Here is an 8,673-nt window from a genome sequence, read left to right on the forward strand (position 1 = left end):
ATGAGTGAGAACATGGGGTGTTTGGTCTTCTGTCACTGTGATAGTTTGCTGAGAATGATGGTTTCCAGCTTCATCAGTGTCCCTGCAAAGGACATGAACTCATCCTTTTTATGGCTGCATAGTATTCCTTTTTTTTTTTTTTTTTTTTGAGATGAAGTTTTGCTCTGTCACTCAGGCTGGAGTGCAATGGCATGATCTCAGCTCACTGCAACCTCTGCCTCCCGGGTTCAAGTGATTCTCCTGTCTACACTTCCCAAGTAGCTGGGATTACAGGCATGCACCACCATACCCGGCTAATTTTTTGTATTTTTAGTAGAGATGGGGTTTCACCATGTTGGCCAGGCTTGTCTCGAAGTCCTGACCTCGGGTGATCCAGCCGCCTTGGGTTCCCAAAGTGCTAAGATTACAGGCGTGAGCCACTGCGCCTGGCCAGGATTTTTAAGGTTGAAGCATCCACAACAATTTTGTGTGTGAAATGAAATGACATGCACTTTTGGGCATATACACTTGGGTAAGTATGATTTTGGGTAATAGTACTTAAGTTATTCTCTCTACTCTTTGTTTTTGTTTTTTGTTTTGTTTTGTTTTGAATGGAGTTTCGCTCTTGTTGCCCAGGCTGGAGTGCAATGGTGTGATCTCAGCTCACTGCAACCTCTGCCTTCCAGGTTCAAGTGATTCTCCTGCCTCAGCCTCCCGAGTAGCTGGGATTACAGGCATGTACCACCACGCCCAGCTAATTTTGTATTTTTAGTAGAGACAGGGTTTCTCCATATTGGTGAGGCTGGTCTCGAACTCCTGACCTCAGGTGATCTGCCCACCTCAGCCTCCCAAAGTGCTGGGATTATAGGCGTGAGCCACCACACTTGGCCTACCTCTCTACTCTGCCCTAAGATGCTTGTGTGGGTAAAGTGAAAATCACATAACAGTGCAGCTTCATCATCATATACCCTCAGTGTTCATGACTTGATAAACATGCACTGTATTATGTTTCTATGTGCCTTTTTCTTGTGTGCCAAATAAGACCCATGGCAGGCACCTTCATTTTCAGGAAGCAAAAATACAGATACAGTAATATGGAAAATAGGACAAAGTGTGGACTTCAGGATGAAAATATTGTAACAATCTTGCTATTGACCTCGTAGCGCTCAGTGACATAATTTGAAAATATTAATGTTCAGAAATGTTCTCTTGAGGATGAACACACAGAATGGGAATTTCGTTTTGCTTTGGTAGATTAACTAGAAACTTCATATTTTCACCCTTATAACTTTTTTGGTAATTTGAACTTTTGATCACTCTTCTGGAACTGCTTTGACATCCACCTGAAGTTTGGTTTGGATATTGAGGATGATGATGCCATTCACTAATGTGATCTCAAAATGTTTACTCCATAATGAGGCTTTCTGGGGACAGCAGGGTAGACTTCCCTGGTTGGTCCAGATATGACTAGGGAATCGGCATAGGTGACTGGCTTGGGGTATGATGATTGTTAAGGGATAGGGCTTGGGCAGGGGTGCCCACTTGTGGTTTGAACTTTCAGCTGGTGCCAAAGGAGTGGGCCCTGAGGATTTTTCAGTTGGCCAGACGGGCAGAATAGGAAGAGAGAGTGCAGAGGTGTAAAAGGCGTTGGTGTTCAGACATCACAAAATGCAGTCAACTCTAGTACAACGCTGAATGCTTCCTCTGGAAACTCCTGCCATCTTGGTTAGGAAAGACCCCGATTTTCTTCATGATAATATCTTACGTTCCTTTTTTAGTTACAGATACAGGTCTCATTGCACAATATGATTGTTGAAAACACTTGTGAAATATTTTTTAGTAAAATTGCCTAAGATTTTTTTTATAGTAGACAATGAAAATTATTGTGTGGGTTTATAATAAATATAATGTATTACATAATATGATTTATTAAAATATATTTATTATAAATATGATATTACTAGAGCATTTTTCCAAAAGCTATGGAAATGTCATATTCCCATTATAGCATTAAGCAATATATTCCATGGTTCATTTTCAACTCTAATAAAATTATATTTTGTGTTTATATATGTATATAAAGACACATAATTTTTTTTACTTTTTTCTTTTTCTATACATTGCATCCAGATACTATGCTTGTTTTTTTTTTTTTTTTTTTTTTGAGACAGAGTCTTGCTCTGTCACCCAGGCTGGAGTGCAGCGGCGCGATCTTGGCTCACTGCAGCCTCTGCCTCCCGGGCTCAAGTGATTGTCCTGCCTCAGCCTCCCGAATAGCTGGGATTACAGACGTGCACCATCACCACACCTGGCTAATTTTTGTATTTGTAATAGAGATGGGGTTTCATCATGTTGGCCAGGCATGGTCTTGAACTGACTTCAGGTGATCTGCCCGCCTCGGCCTCCCAAAGTGTTGGGATTACAGGCATGAGCCACCACGCCCGGCCAGATGCTATGCTTAATACATTTTTTCCTAATGTCACTCTAGTGAAAATTTTAGGCGACACAAAAATCAGACTGTTGTTTGAAGACAATGTTTTTTGACAAGAGTATGCACAAGACAATGGCAGGTATAAACGTTTTATTGTAAATATGAAAAAGGAAAAAATGCTTTCACTGTATTAGAGGACTTGAAGTAACATGAAGTGATTCCAACCCTTTATCTTTATTTATTTATTTATTTATTTATTTATTTATTTATTTGAGATGGAGTTTTACTCCCGTTGCCTAAGCTGGAGTGCAATGGCGCGATCTCAGCTCACTGCAACCTTCACCTCCCGGGAGCATGCTCCTCTATCTTTTTTTTTTTTCAGATGTTTGAGCTCTTCCAGGTTTTTTGGGATTTCTGTTGGTTTGTTTTGTTTTTTGCTTTTCTACATAATTGTTTGGATAATCTTGTCAGTATCTACAAAGTGCCTTGATAGTAAATATATTAACCCTGTGTATCAATTTGGGGTAATTTCACATTTTTTTCTGTGTTGAGTCTATCAATAAATTGATATTGTATATGTCTCTATCTGGGTGTCTTTGATTTCTTTCATCAGCATTTTGTAGTTTTAAAATCCTGAGAATGTTAAATTAACATATTTTTTGACTTTTTTTTTTTTTTTTTTTGAGACAGAGCCTTGCTCTGTTGCCCGGTCTGGAGTGCAGTGGCACGATCTTGGCTCACTACAACCTCCGCCTCCCAGGTTCAAGCGATTCTCCTGCCTCAGCTTCCCGAGTAGCTGGTATTACAGGCGTATGCCACCATGCCCGGCTAATTTTTGTGTTTTTAGTAGAGATGGGGTTTTACTGTGTTGGCCAGGCTGGTCTCGAACTCCTGACCTCAAATGATACGCCCACTTCGGCCTCCCAAAGTGCTGGGATTACAGGCCTGAGCCACCACGCCTGGCCTTCATTGACCTTTTTATTGAGCAATCATGTGGTATTGTATTTTTAATTTCAGGTTCCACATGTTAATTGCTAGTGGATAGAAATATACGAGATTTTTGTATGTTGATGTTGTGCCTTGAGACCTTGAAATTTTATTTTGGAGACTTTTGTAGATATTTTTGGAATATTCTACATAAAGCTATTTTGTTAGTTTCCTGTTGTTACCGGAGTGAATGCCTTAAAACAAGAAAAAATGTATTCTTGCCCAGGCGCGGTGGCTTACGCCTATAATCCCCCCACTTTGGGACGCTGAGGCAGGTGGATCACTTGAGTTCAGGAGTTTGAGACCGGCCTGGCCAGCATGGTGAAACCCCGTCTCTACCAAAAATACAAAAATTAACCACGCTTGGTGGCGGGCGCCTGTGATCCCAGGTACTTGGGAGGCTGAGGCAGGAGAATCGAGGTGGAGGTTACAGTGAGCTGAGATTGCACCATTGCATTCCAGCCTGGGCAACAAGAGCGAAACTCTGTCTCAAAAAAAAAAAAAAAAGAGAAAAGCACATAATGGGTCATATACAAGGGTGAGCCTTCTTTGTTGTTGTCGTTGTCTTGTTTGCTTGTTTGCTTTTTTTTCTTTTTTTTCTTAGACAGGGTCTCAATCTGTTGCCCAGGCTGGAGTGCAGTGGTGTTATCTCTCTGCTCACTGCAACCTCTGCCTCCTGGGTCCAGGCGATTCTCCTGCCTCAGCCTCCCGAGTAGCTGGGATTACAGCCACCCCCACAACACCCAGCTAGTTTTTGTATTTTTAGTAGAGATAAGGTTTCACCATGTTGGCCAGGCTGGTCTCCCAGCTCCTGACTTCACTCGCCTTGACCTCCCAAAGTGCTGGGATTACAGGCATGAGCCACCGTGCCCGGCCGACAAAAATAATTTTAAAGTAATGGCTAGTTCATCCATATCTATATGTACTCCCTATATACAGAATCTGAATTCAAATTCAATCATAGCCTTATTTTCCCAGGTCACAGAAAACAGTCTCTTCTTTGAATTAATATAAGTTTATTTTTATCAGCTCACTTCTCTAATAGAGAAAATGTCTCCTCTTACTTGTTTTCATCAGGGCTCAGTTGGTACAAGAGAAAATATCATGATAATTTTTTTAAATGTTACATAGACATGACATTTTAATTACTGCTTGTATTTTGTAGTAAGACCAAAGAATTCATAATTCTATATGCTGTTTTCCCCATGATTAGTAGGAAAGAGAAAAACATTTTTCTAAATATCCTTTTTTTTTTTTTTGGAGACAGAGTCTCACTCTGTTGCCCAGGCTGGAGTGCAGTGGCACGATCTCAGCTCACTTCAACCTCCGCCTCTGGGTTGAAGCAGTTCTCCTCCCTTAGTCTCCCAAGTAGCTGGGATTACAGTTGTGCACCACCACGCCCGGCTAATTTTTGTATTTTTAGTAGAGACAGGGTTTCCTCATTTTGGCCAGGCTGGTCTCGAACTACTAACCTCAAGTGTTCTGCCTGCCTCAGCCTCACAAAGTGCTGGGATTACAGGCGTGAGCCACCATGCCTGGCCTAAATATACGTCTAAGTTTTTGTTCCATTTAACAGGTACACAGACCCTAACAATGGAAATTGACAAGCACACTTTGCAACAATTCATAATCTCTCTCTCTCTTTTTGAAAGGAGGTCTCTTTATGTTGCCCAGTCTGGGCTGGAACTTCTGGACTCAAGCAATTCTCCTGCCTCATAGTCCTGAGTAACTGGGATCACAGGCCTGTGTCACTGTGCCCAGCTAGTGTTGTCTCATACGTGACAGGAACAGATGCCAGACAACCAAAATGAATACTTAGGGCCCCTCGATACCATTCAAAGACAGAAGTATGCACAAAGTTTATGCTGACATTATCAGTTTAAACTTTTTGATGTTCTATTTGACAATTATAACGTGTGTTTATTATGTTTTCCATTTTTCATGTTAGAATATGTGGTGACAATGTTGAAAGTGACTCTACTCCTAAATTCCTAGAAAATAGCAAAGGGTGGCTGGGTGCCATGGCCCACGCCTGTGATCTCAGCATTTTGGAAGGCTGAAGAAGGAGACTTGCTTGAGCCCAGGAGTTCAAGACCACCCTAAGCAATAGAGGGAGACCCCATCTCTACAAACAGTTTTTTGTTTTATTATTTTTTTTTAATTACCAGAGCATGCTGGCATACACCTGTGATCCTAGCTCCTCTGGAGGCTGACATAGGAGGATCACCTGCACTCGGGGAAGTCAAGGCTGCAGTGAGCCCTGCACTTCAGTCTAGCTGACAGAGCAAGACTCTGTCTCAAAAAAAAATAAATAAATAAAATAAAATAAATAAAATAGAACAAAAATAAAAATTATTTGTGCCGGTGATCCCAGTTACTCAGGAGGCTAAGGTGGAGGATCTCTTGAGAGTGGTCCAGGCTGCAGTGAACCCCGATTGCACCACTGCACTCCAGCCTGGGCAACAGAGCAAGACCCTGTGATTTAAAAAAAAAAAAAAAAGCCAGGTTCAGTGGCTCACACCTGTAATCCCAGCACTTTGGGAGGCCGAGACGGGCGAATCACGAGGTCAGAAGATCGAGACCATCCTGGTTATCACGGTGAAACCCCATCTCTACTAAAAATACAAAAAATTAGTCGGGCGTGGCAGGTGCCTGTTGTACCAGCTACTCAGGAGGCTGGGGCAGGAGAATGGCGTGAACCCGGGAGGCGAAGCTTGCGGTGAGCTGAGATCGTGCCACTGCACTCCAGCCTGGGCGACAGAGCGAGACTCCATCTCAAAAAAAAAAAAAAGAAAAAAGAAAAGAAAAGAAAATTGCAAAGGTTAAACACCTACCACAGCACCCTGCCACCTGCCCCTTCCTTCCTCTCTCACCTTTGTTTTCCTGGGAACAGCTCACTGGAGAGAACCAGCAATGAAGAATTATTCTTCCTCATAGCACTTCATTAAGTCTAATGATCCTCGCCTTGTTTACAAAAGTAAAAGCCAGATGGAGACCTCTCAAATTCCCATCCTTTGACTTACCAAGGATTACTGAATTGTTTGTCCCCACTGCCAGGTGCTCATGCACTGCCCCATACCTGGTCCTTTCTAGCCTTGCTCCCTGCTCCACATAAAAGAAAAACTCTTTTCTTTGTGGCTCTTGGTCATGTGGCAATCTTGTGGTTGGAGCATTGTTCCTATTGTAATCATCCTTTTGAATACGATCTCTCCCAACTAAAGTATGAATTTGTGTTTTGAGAGATGTAAATATTTTCATTATGCCATCTGTGTTGGAATCTCTTCATTCTTTTGTATTTGTGTGTGGCATAGGCTATAAAGTATACTCAACAGTTGAAAATAGTTCCTATGTTAGTAAAATATTTTGAATCCTCAATGATTTGCATCTGTGTTATAATGATATTACAGGGTAAGCATATGTTAAAATCTCTGACTGAGGAAATATCCATTTTTACTTATTAGAGAAAAACTATATCCATGTTGGTCCCTTGAAAATTTTATGCTAATTTTATATCCTTTTTTGTTTGTTTGTTTGTTTTTTAGACGGATAGATGGAGTCTCACACTGTCACTCAGGCTGGAGTGCAGTCACCTGATCTTGGCTTACTGCAACCTCCACCTCCTGAGTTCCAGCGATTCTCCTGCCTCAGTCTCCAGAGTAGCTGGGATTACAGGCACGCACAACCGTGCCCAGCTAATTTTTGCATGTTTAGTAGAGATGGGGCTTCACCATGTTGGCCAGGCTGGTCTCGAACTCCTGACCTCAAGTGATCAACTGACTCAACCTCCCAAAGTGCTAGGATTATATACCCTAAGTGCTAGGATTATATACCCTATACCCTTGCCTGGCCAACAGGATCATATTTCAATTAATTAACACTTCAAGATGAATGCAACCTTCCAATAATAGGGATGTGAGAGAAAAGCATACTTATTAGTATATGTTAATTCACAAATATTGCCATAAAATTATTGCCAGTAGGCATGAGGCTATTTAAATTTTGATAATTTAGTTTTACTTTTTTCTAGGTTCACATGAAAAAGAATAACTTGCCCACCAAATAATCTTAGTATTATTGCAAAATTTTTCTTTGGTGAAAATCCAGTAGTCTTCTGAAGACTCTCTACAGGCTTTGTTATTCCCACATGAGAGAACATTAAGAAAAGAAAACACCTAAAAAAAGATCACAATTGTTAAAAGTACGTTTTCTAGTTACTTTCAGAATGCATGTAAAGTGAATTTGATATTACAGTATACTTAGAAATTATTGATGTAAGCATATTACAATGTCAACTAAGTTTATGTGAAAGGGATTTGAGGTTCATTCATCTCAAATTGGAATAGAATAACATAGAATAACAAATGTAAACAAGAACTATGTAATTTACATCTATTTTTAAAAGTTAATGCTTTTTTTTTTTTTTTTTTTTGGTCTCTCGCTCTGTCACCCAGGCTGGAGTGCTGCAGTGGCACGATCTCGGCTCACTGCAACCTCCGCCTCCGGGGTTCAAGCGATTCTCCTGCCTCCACCTCGAGTTGGGATTACACGCGTGCGCCACCACGCCCGGCTAATTTTTGTATTTTTAGTAGAGACGGGGTTTCACCGTGATGGCCAGGCTGGTCTCAAACTCCTTACCTCAAATGATCCCCTCCCTTGGCCTCCCAAAGTGCTGGGATTACAGGTGTGAGCCACCTCGCCCGGTTAATGCTTTTTTAAAAGCAACAATTGGTGACCTAAATTCTCACTGGCCTTAGCCCTCCATGCCCCTGGTGCTGTCACTAGAAAACTCTCTGGAGCTGAGCACAGGGTTACCTCTGTCCCTCCCGAAAGAACAGGGAATAGAAAAGGAGAGGATTTCTATTCTGCTTTGTGGGCCGTCAGCATGAAATTGCACATTCTACCCAGGCAGGGCTTTGCAGTTCACATATTAACTTGCGTCGCTTTCACAGACAATCCCAGGGCTTTTTAATTAAATTGCTAAATTTAGTTTTTTATGTATTTATGTGAGAGACTGAGTCTCTGTCGCCCAGGCTGGAGTGCAGTGGCCGTCATAACTCAGTGTAAACTCAAACTCCTGGGCTCAAGCGACCCTCCCGCCTCAGTCTTCGGGGTAGCTGGGACTACAGGTGCCCGACCCCACGGTCGGCTTAAGATTAACTTTAATAGCAGGAATTTTCCTGGATCTAATCATTAGCCTACTTTGCTCTGTCCCGGCAAGAGTACAGTTCGGAGACAGCTGAGTTGCTCCAGCCTGCTTGACAGGTCTCGCCTGCAAA

Source organism: Pongo pygmaeus, chromosome 20 (assembly GCF_028885625.2).
Source record: "Pongo pygmaeus isolate AG05252 chromosome 20, NHGRI_mPonPyg2-v2.0_pri, whole genome shotgun sequence".
NCBI lineage: Eukaryota > Metazoa > Chordata > Mammalia > Primates > Hominidae > Pongo > Pongo pygmaeus.